This window comes from Lissotriton helveticus, chromosome 2_1 (genome assembly GCF_964261635.1).
Source record: "Lissotriton helveticus chromosome 2_1, aLisHel1.1, whole genome shotgun sequence".
NCBI classification, from domain to species: Eukaryota; Metazoa; Chordata; class Amphibia; order Caudata; family Salamandridae; genus Lissotriton; species Lissotriton helveticus.
Window position 1 is genome coordinate 1,272,651,228 of NC_136059.1, and position 17,931 is coordinate 1,272,669,158.

Here is a 17,931-nt window from a genome sequence, read left to right on the forward strand (position 1 = left end):
TATTTAAAATTATTTATTTAAAAACTGAACCCTAAAAATACCCGTTACCCTGAACCCTTAAAATACCCATGTACCCCATAACCTATACCTAGCCCTGAAACCTAAAAATACCCCTGTACCCCAAAACCCATACCTAGCCCTTAAACCTAAAAATACCCCTGTACCCCAAAACCCAAATCTAGCCCTGACACCTAAAAATACCCTTGTACCCCAAAACCCAAACCTAGCCCTGAAACCTAAAAATACCCCTGTACCCCAAAACCCAAACCTAGCCCTGAAACCTAAAAATACCCCTGTACCCCAAAACCCAAACCTAACCCTGAAACCTAAAAATACCCCTGTACCCCAAAACCCAAACCTAGCCCTGAAACCTAAAAATACCCCTGTACCCCAAAACCCAAACCTAGCCTTGAAACCTAAAAATATCTCTGTACCCCAAAACCCAAACCTAGCCCTGAAACCTAAAAATACCCCTGTACCCCAAAACCCATACCTAGCCATGAAACCTAAAAATACCCCTGTACCCCAAAACCCATACCTAGCCCTGAAACCTAAAAATACCCCTGTACCCCATAATCCAAAATTAAATATATACTATTACTTAAATTAATTTATTTAATTTACATTTTAAAAAAAAGATTTAAAAAAATAACATACTTACCAATACTTACGTTGTAATGGCATGCGTTGTAATAGCATCTGCTATGTAATGTCATGCGTTGTAAAGGCATGCGTTGTAATGGATCCTGCATTGTAATGGTGTGCGTTGTAACGGTGTGCGTTGTAATAGTTGCGTTGTAAGGGTTGTTTCCCTCTGGGGACTGGTCTGAAAAGATTTGCCAGGGCTGCTTTGAGTTTCCACTCTGGCCCTGACAGGAGCAGGAGCCTTGTACTGCGAAATAAAACTAACCATTTAAAAGTTAATCACGGAGATGCAGCACCAACCTTTCCATTAAAATTTTGTTTTTTGGAAACTTTTTCAATATAAAATACTAAAATCCTTAGTAATTCGAGTATTTCTTTTGTGTGCATATGTGTGTTTTTTTTTTTAATTACTCTTTTTATGTTTGAAATTTAAATCATACAAATTGCTGGGGGTCCCTAGCTTCCAGTGTTGAGTCAATGGGGGTCCTCAGGAGTCAAACGTTTGGGAACCACTGCATTAAGTAACTCAACCTTCATTACATTTCGGCAGAAGAAACATGCCAAAATTGAACAGGGGAAAAGCATACGGTATTTACCGTATTATGTAGATTTTGGTGCGTTAACCCATTAACCACGGTGTAAATTCCACTGCGGTGCGGGTGATTTATTGCGCGGGCGGGGCCACGTTGCCCAATGGACATGCGCAGCACTACCGATTGTAGTGCTCGCGACAACCGCTGGCCGATGCGCGCACGCGAGGTGTTCCACACCACAAACTCATAATAGTTGCTATTTAACACACCCGATAAATAATGTATCCCATGTTATCGTAATTTTTCAGGTCTGATAAATGGCACCTAGTTTCGTAATCAGGCCGTAGGTGAGATAAATGGCACCTAGTTTCATAATCAGGCCCTAGGGGAACAGGATACGTAAGCCAATGTTTCAACAGACATAGTAAAAAGGCAAAAAAAAACAAAAGGGATCAGTGGCCTTGGCGTCTGTTATGTATTTATGTATTTATGAATTTTTATAGGTTGTGGATGGCTAGGGTCCCTTTACATTTGCTTCAGGTCGCTAACGTGTTCGAAAGAAAGAATGCTTTTGGTCATTCGAATAGTGCATTAGAGTCTTTTCACTGAAGTGAAATCCTGTTTGATGTTCCTCAGCCGGGACCCGTCCCCTGTGCACAGATCAGTTATCCACATGTTTGCCTACCTTTGCCTAAATTAATGCGTGGATTTGGACCTGTGTTGCCCTAGGAATCTGTTCTTCCAGGCCCTGATGCAAACACTTTTCATAATGCTCACTTCAGCTAAGCTATTACCCACAAAACCAATTGTCTACTTTCATTAGGGCGCAACAGGACCATTTCAAGAAGATCAAAGAACTGCCATCCATATTTGTTTCGGAAATGTACTGAGTATGTCAGACAAATATGCTACAAGATGTGAAAATAAGATAAAGAAAGATGTAGTTAATCAAAAAGAACAGGGTATGGAATCTGTTGACAAAAATAAGAACCCCAAGAAGAGAGGCACCATTATGACTTAAGGCCGCACTAAAAGGTCAAAGGCCAATGTCGCTGTCCGATTTAGTTTTGTTTCGCTCTGAATCCAAGGCCATTCCGTACCAACTCTCTAAACGCCTTGGGGCTCATTTATGAGCCCTTGCGTTACTTTTGCACCACTGGTGCGTCACTTTTTGTGATGCACCAGCAGTGTAAAAAATGCGCCTTGTTGCGCCACATCTACAAAGTGATGCACCTAGGTAGATGCATCACCTTGTAAACCCCTGCGCTACATTATACCTACGCCAGGTATAATGTATGCAGGGGGGTGTTCCCACGCAAGAAAGGGTCATAGAAGTGACGCAGTGAAATCTACCAGATTTCACTGCGCCACTTCTAGGACTCAATGCATCAAAATCTTACCCCTGCCTCAAAGCAGGTGTAAGACTGACGCAAGCCCTTTCACATGGGGCTTGCCCCATGTGAAAGGACACACAGGTGGGGTTGCGTCACTTTTGTGACACACTCCAGCAATGCGTCACTTTTGCGCCATACAGATACTTCAGAAATACTGACGTATCTGTAACTCCTTGCGACATGATGCGTCATAAAGTAAATATGACCCATCAGGTATGTCGCAAGGAGTGCGCCCTGAGAAGTGACGCATCGCTGCTTTCATGCAGTGATGCGTCATTTCTATTAAATGAGGCCCCTTAAGTTAATTTAGGTTGTGCTTTAAGAAAACTTTGGACCCCTTTCAGTAACTAGCTACCACACTGACAATTATCAATTATGTTCCTCAATGCGACCTCAGATTTGCAGAGGTATTTTCACAAGCTATGTGTCTGAGCCTCAGCCCTCATCTTAGTCTTTGTCACTGTTCCCACCCATAGCTCTAAACCTGCTACTGTCGAAAATTTGCCATGCTGGTGGATTTTCCTGCATTCTAGGTGCAATTTCAATTTGCTTCCCAGCATTTTTAGTCTATGATGGATGGCGTGGCTTATAGCAACGTGAATGGATTTTTTGTTTTATTCAAGTGCCAGTTACGTGTACATAACCGCTTGCGAGTGCTTTCGTTTTCCTCAAATAAATCCTGAAACGTGTGAGAGGCAGAGCTCACAAGGGGTGTGGTGCTATAACATGTAAAGATGTATAGAGCACACTTTTGATTAAATGGCTGTATAGGACGGATGCTTACATCTGTGTGAAGTGTGAAGTGTAGCAGGATGTGCGTATGTATAAACATCTATTTCAGAAATGTTTAATTGTAACCTTATTTTAAAAAGGTGGAGCCATGTAAGCGCGTGAGCTATTTGTGTCACGATTTCAATTAAGAGAGTATTTAGAGCAAATGACAACAACAGTATGTGGGAAATGTGGGAAACTATGACAGGATGTGCGTCAGATGTAAAAAAGTTATTTTTGCAGTTGGTGCTCATTTTACAATGCAGTCAATGTTGAAATGGGTCAACTGGAGAATACTGTAACACGAAGCTCAAAACTCAATGGACGCCATCAGACAATTAGGGGCAAATTTACAAGCCCCTTGTGACACTATTACGCCGCTGTTGCGGCACTTTCATTATGCAGCGGCGGCGTAACAAAAGCGCCACGTTGTGACACATTTACATCTAGGAATATGCGTCAAGTTGTAAAGCCCTGGTTAAATTATACTGGCGTCAGGTATAATGTATGCACGAAAGCCTCGCAATAGTGATGCAGAGCTACTTCTTCGACGCCACTGCGTCAAACATTACACCTGCTTGAAGCAGGCGTATGGAGTGACGCAGCACAATAGAAATAGGCACTCCTGAGCATTGCTGGAGTTGCGTCGTCCTTGCGACACAACGCCAGCAATGTGTTACCTTTACACCAACAGATACGTGACTCATCTGTCAATCCTTGCGCCACGGTGCGTCCCATGTTAAATGCGACGGATCCATGGTGGCGCAAGGGCTTTTTTGCGTGTCGCAAGTAAACTGACGCATCTCTGCTATAATGCAGAGATGTGTCAGTTTCTTGTAAATCTGCCCCTTAGAATTTTCAGAAGCCTCATAGTTGATGGTTGATGAGGAAGCAGAACTCATCAAAGAAAATTCGTTTTTGCTTGTTCCACTAAATGGGTCCTAGTCCAATATTGCATTTAATGCAACTGCAAAAATATGCTTTGCTTATAAATCTTGGTCATTCATTCCCAGTGTTAAAATACACAATATGATATACTTCGTGAAAAGGCAATCGGATTGATTCACAAAGTTAAATATATATGTATAGATTTACTCATTTGTAAAATTACTCTTGCACTTATTTGTAAGTCTACACTTGTTTATTATTCACCATTTCCGAGTGCTGATTTACACCTAAGTGCAGGTTTACATGTTTCCACTACAGCAGATCAGGAGATATATAAGACCAAATGTGCAAGTGTAAATTTACTATTAGTAACTTTTTACTTGTAGGTGGACATCATCACTACTGGGGCAGAGATCACTACTGGGGCAGAGATCTCCCTGTCGTAAAGGAGGGGGAAAATAATAAAATGTAATAAATTCTTAAAATATTACAAATATTTTAATACAACATTATGATGTAAATTAATTTAATATAAATGCTATTAATCTAGAACTAATAAAATAAGATTCTGAAACATAATTACGTGAATATAAATGTTTTTTAAATAAGTAAATAATTAAAATGTAATATTTTAATTTATAATTATTAGTTTAATAACGGTACTCCAGATTGGACGTCATTTAGGGGTCGCAAGGGTTGCAGCCGCAACCCCTGACTTGCCCTGTGCTACTCATAGCACATTCAAATTCAATACCAAGAACACTGGGGCAATTGGGGCTCCACTCTCTTTATTTTCTGTCAATCTTTTATTACACTAGTAGTGAATAAATAAAATATATTATTCACTAATAGTATATTAAAAAACTAGAGTACAATAGGCTGGAATATGCCCTTCCATGGCAATTGAGGTAAGTAAAAAATGCTCTTAAATGTATGTTGTGAGCATACTTGCGGGTGAGAGTGTGGTTATGTGTGAGAGAGTGTATATGTGTGAATTCCTATGTTTGTGTAAGTATGTGTGTGTGAGTGAAAGTGGAGGTCCAAGAGTATGTGATGTCACGTCCGTTACCCCTGACATTTTGGTGAAATGATGACCATGTACTCTAGCATTTTTATATTTAATGAATATATATTATTACATTTAATTAACAGTTACATATTTTTTGCATGTATTTAAAATAATGTTAATCTTTAAAAAAAAGTTTTTTTAAAAGTGCAATTTATTTTTAATAGTTAATTTGAAAATGAAGAGTACTAAAATACATTTTTTTTTATTTAATATACATTTTGAGCACTAAACTCAATTTTTTATTTGGCTTCATTGTTTATGATGTCACTTGAAGCTGAGACTGCCTTGGTTGTTAGCCCCATCAGTTGGGTCGAGCATTTTGAAGAAGTTTATGGCTCTACCAATTTATCTATTCTATCTGCATCCACTTTGATGGGTGACTTAGTGGCCCGACATGTAGGAACAGCAAGTGAGTTGGATGAAGTCACAGCAGTCATTAACATGTGCTCTGTAGGTAAGGCGCCAGGCTCTGACTGGGTTCCAGTCGATCAGATAATATACATTTTTGGGTACCTCTTTTAACTATTGTCCTGAATGGTATATCTGTGGTTGGCCACCAAAATCCTGATCACATTCATTCATAGTACCAATATTCAGGAAAAGGGACAGAGGTAGTCCAAAATGTTACTGGCCTATCTCTCTGATCAATTCTACAGCGAAGATCATGGGTAGAATCATTTTAGACTGGTTAGGGATCTGGGCTCAAAAAATTGTGTGGGACCTCCAATTTGGATTCACGGCAGAAATAGGCTTTGTGGGACATTGCCTAAATCTATAAATAAACCTGCAACTAAACCTAATGATTGACAAATACACTTTGGCCAAGCCAGTGTAAGTTTATTTAGCTTTCAGGGACTTAAATTCCACCTTCGATCATGTGAATTATGCCAAACCTTGGAGCATCATGTTGTAATTGGTAGTTGAGGTTACAGTTGTTAATTTTCTTAGAGAACTACACAGTGAAGTGTCTGCTTCTGTTAGGTTAGACCCCGCATGCTAAACTACAGATAGTTTCTTACTTTCTCTTGGTGTGCAGAGTTTATTTAATCATAACACCCATGGTATTGAAAATTACCTGGTTAATTTAAACACTGATGTGCTGCATATAGGTACCCGATTTGTCGTGTACTACTCTATGTGGATGATTTCATTTTAATTGCCAGGACTAAACTTGCTCTGCAGAATCATCTGGATAGTCATGTGAGGTTCATGAATGAGCTTGAGTTGACCGTGAATCACTCTAAACCCCACCGTGAATCACTCTAAACCCCACATCTTGATCTATGGGCTGAAAACGAATAAGCATAACACCTTCTTTATTAATGCCACCAACATGGAACCTGTTTCATGATTTTCTTATTTAGGCATTCTTTTCAATGATTGGAGCATTTGTAATCAATTAGGCACAGTCACTTAAGCCAAGTTTCAGCATACTGTGGAAGATCTGTTTAAGTTTACTAAAAAGCTAGGTTTTAAAACCCCACTCATCACCTGTGGCTAGCAATGGAAGGGAGCTAGGTCATCTCAATATGCCTAGGGTAGAAGAGGAGTGTTTTACCGTACAGGAGGCAGAAGCCACAATAAATAAAATTGGACCATCTAAAGTAGTGGGTCCAGATGGCTTACCTGGGGACCTATTTCTGGCCGACCCCCATCACTGGGCCCGCTTTGTCGCACTATGGGTCAATGAAATAGCCAACGGAATGCCAGTCCCTGCGTCATGGAAAGTGGCCAAGGTTGTCCCCATATACAAGAAGGGAGACAGAGCTGACCCGGCCAACTACAGACCAATCAGTCTGATAGATGCTATGCAGAAGGTCTTTGGCAGAATGCTTCTGCATAGGATCCAGTCATGGATGGAGGAGGAATGAATTGTGTTCCAGTATCAGGCCGGATTTAGAATAAAGACTGGGACAATGGACCAAGTGTTCAGACTCTTCCTCATATACTGGAAGGTAGTGGTGCTGGGCAAGGGCAGTCTCTATCTCGCCTTCATCGATTTGAAGACTGCCTTTGACCTGGTCCCCAGATCTAGACTCTGGTTGACACTTGGTGAAATGGGTATCCCCCTTCTCATTCTAAAAATCTTAATCCAGCTCCATGAGGGGACTTCTGCCCAGGTCAGGTGGGGAGAGCAGGGACAACTAACATATTACATCCCTGTAAATCAAGGGTTCCGACAGGGATGCGTCATGGCCCCAACTCTGTTCTCCCTTTATGTGAATGGGGTGGTCGACTTCCTCCTAGAGGAACCTGCAGATTTGCCCACACTAGCGGGCAACAAGATACCAACACTTTTGTTCACAGATGATACTCTGTTGATATCAAAGACCCCAGTTGGACTACAACATCTTATCGATAGACAATCGGGGCTTGGTAATAAAGAATTTGAAAACCACATTTATGGCCATAAATTGTCATAGGACATATAGGAACGGCCCTTTGCTTGGGGGGGTATCCCTTGAAAAGGTGGACACCTTCGACTACCTAGGTGTAAGACTCACTGGAAAAATGTCTTGGAGACCACACATAGCAAAAATGCTGATGGCCCACAAGCGTGTGGCCAGAGTAATATGGAAAGAGCATCAACAATCCCACACTAGGCCTATAGCCCCTGTGCTTAAAATATATGACACTAAAGCAGATAGCTCCGCCCTTTATGGTGCTGAGCTTTGGGGCTTCGACAAACTTGAAGAGCTTAGCATATCGGAGTACAAATTCTTAAGAGACCTGGTCATGGCACCCAAATACGTCCCTCTTACTCCCTTATTGCTAGACATGGGCAGGCGGTCAATAGCTGATGTATCCAGGTTGCGCCCCCTACTCTCCTGGGCCCGCATTAGGCGGACTCCGGATCTTTTTTCCTATGCTGATGCCCTTACTGAAATAATCCACCTAGACACTGGTTCCAAATTAGGTTGGATAGCTGGTATAAAAAAAACCCTGTTAGATATAGGTCTTAGATCCTGTTGGGCTAGCCAGGAACCCCAAACGAGAGAAGTACTGAAACATCAATATTGGGGCTGGGTGCACCAACGGGAGAATTCCAGGCCTGATGTGGGCAGATTGACAGCATAATTTCTTTCTCACAAACATACAAGGTATCTTGAGCCCTTTCTTGACATAAACCAGGTACCAAGAGATAGAATTCTGTACATACACTTCAGGGTTGGATCTCTTCCAGTTTGTGAGGCGACAGCAAAGTGGGCCACCAGCAAAGGGAAAAACTGTCCTTGCTGTCTGGCCTCTGCAGAAAGTATTGCCCACCTATTATTTGTCTGCCTGTCATACAAGATACCGCGGGTGAAATGGCTGAAACCGCTTTGCCAGCAATTGGGCACACGGGACCACCACACAGCACTACGCATTTTTAGGTCTGGCTCTAGGCTGCTCTTTGCACGTTGCTTAGCCAAGTTCTTGGGACAAGCATGGTCCTTTAGATGGAAAGCCCTTGTAAGATTGGTTTAATTTTAATCGAAGCTGGGACAACACAATGTCGTGATTCATCAGTATAGATACTTTGTACACATCATGCACATGCACTTTAAATGCTAAACTTTCGATGCCAGGAATGGTATAGTTTTACACTTTTATATTTTAATAACCCTCTAGGAAAGTGGTGTTCAACATTCCTGATGATGAATTGTCTGTTTTTATACTTTTTAATTGTAAAAAAAAACTTGATAAATTGATCTACAAGGTTATCTTATCCTTTTAATACGCTGAAAATGAAACATCATTCATCGGATTAAGGGTTCAAGAGTTCATTTCATTGTATTAACTGTTTACGCATAATGGAAGTGTTTTATTTATGTATTCTTGGTTTAAAGGGAAAATGTGTTTTTTAACCTTAGCTTTTATGACATTTCTGTTGAATAAAGCTTATGCAAACAAACCCCCACCCCAAGGAGTTTCTGACAGTTTATAAAGCCAAATGCCTGTCAGTTGCATCCTACAGTTTTGGAGTATGGGGGATAGAAGATTTTAAGGCCATACAGATAGTTGTGAAAAGTTGCCCGAAGAAGTTGCTGGGGGTCCATGCAGTACAGCCAACCAAATGAGCCATGCAGAGCTTGGCCTTGGCTATGTCACTGATTTTATTACGAATTTGCCCACTCCTTTTTTGCCAAGCAATCTGAACAAAGCCTTAAGCCAATTTTAGCCATAGTGTAATCAGAGATGTCATTCAATTAGTCAAAGCTACCTGTATCACCTGGCTAACGTATATTAAAAACATGTGAAATACTTTATAACTTGTCTAGAAGTTCTTTCTACGGCTTTTTGACCAGACCGTTATATATCTCTTTTGAAATTGAACTTGGTGTACTAGATATTATACTGAATTGGTTAAAAACTTGGTGTGCTTGTACAGCCGTTTAAACTTTGGATCCATCATGCAACCCTCCCTTATATGGACGGGCAACAGCATTCAACAGGTCTTGTTAACCAAGTTGAGACTTAGTACCCTGTATCATATGGTGGCCTGTCCTGCTCCTGTTAGACACCCTGTGGGGGATATGTACAACTGCTGGTGAGAACTATTGCTAATGTTAGTTAGCTGCAGTTTTCTTACCGCTGCGTACCGTTGAAGATTATCGCCATGTTAGTGATGTATTTACAAGGCGTTGCTACATGGCGATAGCTTCAGGGATCGGAGTCAAAAACTGCCCCTAACATTAGCTCAATGGCGATAGGAATTCTGGCGTTAGCGGACGAAAACTAATGAAAGGCCCATTAGCGGCAAGAAAACGCATGATAGTCAGCCCAAAGGGAGTGTTTTGCGCCTCTAATGACAAAAATAGCCTACCAGTCGACCTACAATAGAAAAAAGGCAAAAAAACAATGAAATGCATAATGGAGCAGCCAGGGCCAAGTGCAGCACACATCAACAACCCCCGCAAGCCACCCAACATCCAGGATGAAAAGGATGAGACCCTAGATGCCTCGCTGGACCTGGGGCTGGAGCCTGGATACCTCATTGGACCTGCGTCTGGAGCCTGGAGGCCTCGCTGGACCTGTGCCTGGAGCCTGGATGCCTCGCTGGTCTATGCCTGGAGCCTAGATACCTCACTGGACCTGCGTCTGGAGCCTGGAGTGGGATGCGGAGGAGCTGTAGAGTCGATGAGCCATGGGGGTAGACATTGAAGAGCGGCGATCGCCCGTACCTGGTGGTGAAGTCTGACCAGTCTCATGGAGGCATGTTGCTGACCTGTGTGAGAAGACCACATTGCGCCCCTTGACGCTATGAATGGTAGAGGCACTCCTGCACACCAACGTAGGGAGGTCTGCATCGCATACTACAATCCACCAATACACCGGAGTGCACAGAGGGGATTACTAATGGTGGGCGGTGCCTCTCTGCATCACAGCCCAGATGATGTTGCACTGGCCGGATGCTGTGGAGGGTGAGGCCCCTGAGCAGTGCCAAACCTGTGTGGTGGGAGCACTGCAACTTCATGCCTGAGGGAGCCCTGCTGCTTCAACTGCATCAGGAGGTTCACCAGCGGACTTGGTGGTGACCGCTCTACCCAGGCTTGTGAAATCCCACCTGGCTGAGGCTACTGCTCGCTGAGTCACAGATTTGGAGAGAGTGCAGCGGATTGCACCACAGTGTTAATGTCCAGGTAAGGAGAAGGTGGGAAGCATAGTGGAGGAGGCCCTGGGGTCGAGTCGTCCAGGCCTAGCACCTGTAGATGATGCACCCAGAGTGGCGGCTCATCCACATGATGATAACCTCCTGATGTAATCGTGCCATACTTTCTTTGTGTGCAGGAGGGTGGGTAGGGCTGCTTCACTCACAGAGCATGGCAGGGGCAGAGTGGCATTCTATTTTAGGGGAGAGGTGTGCAGCTACCCTCACAAGGTCCTTGCAAGACCCCGGGACCACCATCCTTCGGGGCCTTAATACATTCAAATATTGCATATGTGCCCGGGTCCCACCAGGTCAACCACAGCAGTTGCCCCCATAGGCCCTGTGAGGTACTCTTCCTGCACACATCACTTTTTTCTTCTCCCACGAGACAGAATAAAACTTGTGTTCCCTGCCTGCAAGAGATAGAGAGTTGAAGTTCTACCTGCCCACATTTTTACAAGGGGATGGGGTCCCCAGGACACTGCTGCCATCGAGCCTCGGGGATAGGGTTGTCAGGTAAAAAGGAGGGATGGTGGAGGTGGGGGGCTAAAGCCCCTTCCTCAAATAAATACTTAGACTCCAGGGGATATGGTCCTTAGTGCCTTTACATTTTTGTGAATGGGGCCACATAACTCCCTCCCCAAAAGCAAAAGTCAGTCTCTGGGATGTGGTCCCCAGGGTCCCTGGGACACTCGTACAAAACCATTGAAATTCCTCCGTTATAGTTAGTTGTACTAACTGTAACTCACGCGCCCGCAATCTACTGCTGATGATGTCACATATTACATCATTCATGACAAGGTCAGTGACATCACTGATGACATCTCAAATGACATCACTGATGATATTACTGATGACATCATCCACGTGAGAATCTGCTACAACTGTTTATACTCTAGTATAACTTTTCATTACTCACTAAAAAAATATACAGTACCATTTGTAAAAGAATGACACACCAATACAACTTTCTAAAAACCCACTCACTGCTTTGTAGATCTACACACACTTCTAAACTTTTTTTCTATACATTTACTCATACATGCTGACAAAAATCAATAGAACACTATTAAATATACTTATAGATTTATATTGACATTACCCACCAGCACACATTTTATTGATTTATATAGTCATCCTACTCACTTATGCAAATAAATCATTATACTTTATTTATTTATATAGATAGTTACCCATACTTAGTGTGTTATAAAATCACTATTATAAGTATACAGTTTTCCATACAGTCACTCAGACAATCACTGACTGTTATGTATAATTATTTATGTAGAACAACTGTCACATACACTGCGTTTTATATTTTTTACTTTCTAGGACATGTATTATTGACAAATATATTTATTCATCAACACACCAATAAAGAGATTCACCCACCCAAACAACTGTTTCCACATGCATATACCTACTAAATCAACTATTTACACATCTTTGGACTGTCACACACTTCCCAACCAACTACACACACATTCACTGTCTCATACAAATAGTCACTTAACTAATTAAAAACTACTATAAAGTTTCACATAGCTAGTAATCAACTCATGCAATAGTTTACACAACAAGAGACAGAGTGATACAGATATTCACACAGTTAAATCACTATTCCATAGATTTAGTGAGACACTTTAAATTACTGACTTAGACAGTCAATTACAGTGCTACTAAATTCTCCATCCGAACACTTATACATTCACTCAGTCTTCAATGCAGATTCCTATATATATATTTCTCATTTAAATATGGAAGCAAACCATATTCACTTGATGATGTCATCAGTGATGTCACTGACCATGTCATGAATGATGTAATATGTGACATCAACAGCAGTGGATTGCGGGCGCGCGAGTTACAGTTAGTACAACTATCTATAACGGAGGAATTTCGCCCCTGAAACCTATGTTTTTTTCAGTGAATTTCTATGGTTTTTTAAATGCTAATTCCTAACTATAACATGTGTGAAACCTATGGTTTTTTCAGTAAATTTCAAAGTTTTTTTTTAATGCTAATTCCTAATTATAATGTGGCTGAAACATATGGTTTTTTCAGTGAATTTGCAAGGTTTTTTAAATGCTAATTCCTAACTATATCGTGTGTGAAACCTATGTTTTTTTTCAGTGAATATATATATATTACCTACTGGCGGTCGCCAGTAGGTAGTTATAGTTAGGACCTAGTTTCAATAGGAAATCCGCAACATTCTATTGGGAATAACTTTGGCACTGGTGGACGGATTTACGCGAATTTCTCGAATTAGATGGCCCGCTCCGCTCCGCTCCTTCCCTGAAAGTTTGGGGCGGATTCGTTAAGCGGGGGCCGAGATAAAAGGGGGTCCCAAAACGTGTTTTCCCCATGTTAATTTCCATAGGGCGGTTGGACTCACTTTTAGCCCGAACGGCTGAATGGATTCCCACCAAACTTGGCAAAATTGTAGGGACTGATAGCCCGATGTGCCTTTGCTATGTCTCAAGATATGTGCTCCAGAGGATTTTGAGTAATTTAGGTTCAAATAAATATATATATCTATAAGCGCGAGTTCGCGCACGGAAAGCTGATTGGCTCTCGGGTGTCTGTCAACATTCCAAACAGTCCGGAGCGGCCGCCATCGTGTGACTCGGTAGGATCGAGACACAAGAGGTGGCAAAAACAAAGGGGGAAATGACCATAAGGGGGCAGGTAGACCCCCCCTGACACCCTAGGTTTGATGTGGGGGCCATAAAAGGGCCCCGCGGGGCAAAACAAAAAAAAAATTCAATTTTCACGGGGGGAGCGCCCGGTACGCGCACTGGGGAGTGTACCAGGGAGCCTACCGTGGAGAAAAAAGAATGACAGAGTTTTTAAAAAATGTAGCATTTTTTTATAAATTAGAGGTAGTTCTAAAAAGAACTGTTTTTTTATTCTTTTTGTTGTTTTATATTTATTTTATTGTTTTTTTGAACATTTTTTACTTTTTTGGCTTTTCTGAAGAGTTTTATTTTTTTTGTATTTTTTATGGGGAGATACAAAAAACAGGGAATTGTAAATGGCTCAACTGGAGCAAAAAAAAAAAACAGGAAAAAATTAATGTTTCTTCGGGCACTTGTGGTGATCCCAAGCACGGGTGATAAGTGTAATGCTTTGCTCACCAAAAAAATAAAAATAAATAAATAAATAAACATAAAAAAATAGTATTACATAATTATACAATATAAAATTCATTATAAAAAATATTACATTTCATACGTATAAAGATTTGCTATTAAAAAACCTTTGAAATTCACTGAAAAAACCATAGGTTTCACACCAGTTATAGTTAGGAATTAGCATTTAAAAAACCTATTAAATGCACTGAAAAAACCATAGGTTTCACACCAGTTATAGTTAGCTGGAAATTTTACTCGCATAAAACCATTGAAATTCCCACGTTATAGTTAGTTGGACTCACTATAACTTGCGCGTGCAATGCACTGCTGATGACGTCACATATTACATCACTCATGACATGGTCAGTGACATCACTCATGACATCACTGATGACACCATCCTTGTGACATCCATTTATTTGCATATACAGCTATACACACACTGCCACTTTACTTCTAAGGAAACTTACACATACTTACTCTCTTAAACAATCACTTATAGAAACACATACTAATTTAAACAGGAACTCTTACAATCTCTTACTCTCACATATACTCACTTATATACATTAATATTCACATACACTAGATTAATACATATGTAGTTACTGATAAAGACACTAGTGAGACACTCATTCACTCACTAACACACACATATACACACTCATCCACCCATACAGTCCTGCACAAATGCTGTCTTTAAAACACATACAAAGAGAGAGTCAGTCATTCATGCATCTATGTGCTAGGTAATACCCCCACCAAACCATACAAACACTCATACTGATACTAAGAAAAACATGTAATAACCCATATACATACACATGTAGCTACTCACCAGGCCATGCAGCCACTTATACACAAAGTGAAACACTAATACATATATTTAAATATTTAAACATTACTCACTAATATATGTATTCACTAAGATACACTTAATAAGCCAGTTAACCAATCAACATGTAAACACTTATTTAAACATTTGTTCTTCCATCAACTTTTACATATACATATATAAAACATATTTATTTTTCAGAAAGACACACATTCACTGGATGGTGTCATCAGTGATGTCATGAGTGATGTCACTGACCATGTCATGAGTGATGTAATATGTGACGTCATCAGCAGTGCATTGCACGCGCAAGTTATAGTGAGTCCAACAAACTATAACGTGGGAATTTCAGTGGTTTTATGCGAGTAAAATTTCCAGCTAACTATAACTGGTGTGAAACCTATGGTTTTTTCAGTGAATATATATATATATATATATATATATATATATGCGCACTGGAAAACTAAGCACCAACTTCCCTTACAAAGAAGTGGAAAGTTTGCATGTCTGCAGCCTTTCTTTTTTTCACCTTATTCATCTTCCGCTCAATCAACACATCATCCACACATACACACACCTACTTGCTGCCTTTCTTGGCTGGGGTTATCAATTATTATTCTTTATTTCAAATTCAAAGTGCAGGCCCTTTATTCAGCCTTCTTGGTAACTACTACCCGTGATTGGCAGTGGGTAATTTGCACACTTGCGTCCTTTCTTGCATCCTTTCTACCGCACAGTGTGTACTTTGTGCACTAGCTTGCTTCCTTAGATGTGGTACTCGTTTCTCTTGCTCCCACTGCGGAATCCAACACCCTATCTTTGTAATGAGCTGGAAATCCAAAGATCCACTTCACTGGCAAGGCAGTGGGTAGTTTGCGTGTCTCCAGCCTTTCTTATTTTTCACCTTTTTTATCTTCAACTCAATCACCACATCATCTACACATACACACAACTACTTGCTGCATTCCTTAGCTGTGATTATCAACTATTCTTCTATTTCATATTACTATTCAAAGTGCAGGCCTTTATCAAGCCTTTTTATTGTAACAACTACCCCGGCCGAAGGCACAGTGAAATTTGCACACTTGCTCCCTTTATTGGCTGGGGTTATCAATTATTCTTCAATTTCATATTCTGATTCAAGCTCAAAGCCCTTTATCAAGCCTTTTTGTTGTAACTACTGTTGCAGGGATTCTTCTCCTACACAGAACTGTGCATAAAGACTTAGGACCTCAGTGAATTACGGTGTTCCAAAACCCACCTTAGTACCCAAACTCCCTAACAGACTAACAATCAGTGACTCATTGGTTCTACGTCCTATAGCAAAAACACCAATGACTAGTCAACCCAGAACATGCAACTTAGATTACCTCAAGTAAGGTGGATAACAAGAGGACTCTTTCGTTATAGTCTTACATCAGTCTAAAACAAGGAGTAAATAAAGTCACGTGCAAGTTTGAAATGTTTATTTCTAACGCCATAATCTCATGCGCAGTACCATAGATAATACAAGAAAACATATTATCAGAAACAATGTTGTCAGCATTGTTACTATTCCATAAAATACAAAGGGAGAAAGCATCTTATAATGCTAAAGGGAAACAGATTTAAAATATACCTAGATTTCACCCTCCCTACCTAGCAGGTTAGTTTATAACTACAGAAGGTCTCATAGGATTACATGGGCGGACCCATACCTCTGGTACTCAGGAGTAGTGGATCACATTGAGTTCTCCACAAACTGTCAGGGTATGAATGTTCTCCAACTGTGTGTAATCATGCCTGCACAGTGCATTATTAAACGCGCCAGTATCAGAGGTGGCCACAGCTGCATATGTGTTATGGCTCGAATGTGCGAGGATCATTCCGAATAACAGTCACAGTGTCCAAGATAACCTTGATGTTCCATGCTCTCACTATACACACTAAAGTAGCGAGGCAGTCTACCAATGTAGCATAACAAATTATTCTCATGTGAAGCAAAATACTCAGCCTTCTCCTAAACAATATCGCAAGTGCGTGTCGTGTGCAAAGCAGAGCAGGAAAGCAAAAAAGGCGTTTAAGCTTCTAATAAACCCATGCTAACTTAACACGGTGTGAGTGCAAGGCTCAGCCCCACGGCACCCTTCCTTGATCGAAGCACGTGATATAAACGTGGGCGAATTACGAACGCAGAGTCCAAGCCTGAAAAGCAGAGTCAAGTTCAAATTTGCAAAAAAAAATATTCGCTGTTTCATTTAAAGCAGTAACTAAATAATAAAGAATAGGTAGAAAAAACAAAGACTCTTATTCCAACAGCGTATAAGCACAGTATTTAGCAACAGCCTCGAAGAGGAGGTCATTGTTCTCATCTGAAAACATTTCAGCCATCCAATTCAATAGTGGGAATGAACATACATGTTCCTCAATGACCGGAGCCTCTATCACCATCGGAGGAAAACTTGGGTCATCTTCAATGTAACTGCGTGCCAAGAAGTCATGCGCCGCTGCAAAAAATTTCCAACGTCCCATTATTCCATGTTTCGCTGCTAAGGCCATAATCCCGCTGCCAGAACAGAGCAAGTCATGAACCACTAAGGGGCTCATCAGCTGGTCATAATCTGCATGGGGAGACACCGTACTGCAGAGACACAAATCCAGGGCCCAGTCGAAATCGCAGCTCAGGCAATGGAAGACAGGTTGAACGCATGTGAAAAAGGAAAATCGAAACGATAATCCATAAGCTGCACTCAATGTAGCCAGAGGCAGCGCTCCGTAATAACTAAGCATTTGGTTGCGGACCACCAACAGCCGAGATATATTGTCGTGTGCTGCAGGATGTGCATCCATATTTAAGTAAACAAATTAATAAAAGCACACCGGCAACTAATGCGAGTATTAAGGGGAATCCACCAAAGATGCTGGAAAAAATCGAATGGAAAAATGCCGAGAAGACACCAAATATAGGGGCTCATTAGGATGGCGGACGGAAGAGCCACCGCGGCCCTGGAGTAGGCGGAAAAAGCCTTTTCCGTGTCCGCCTGC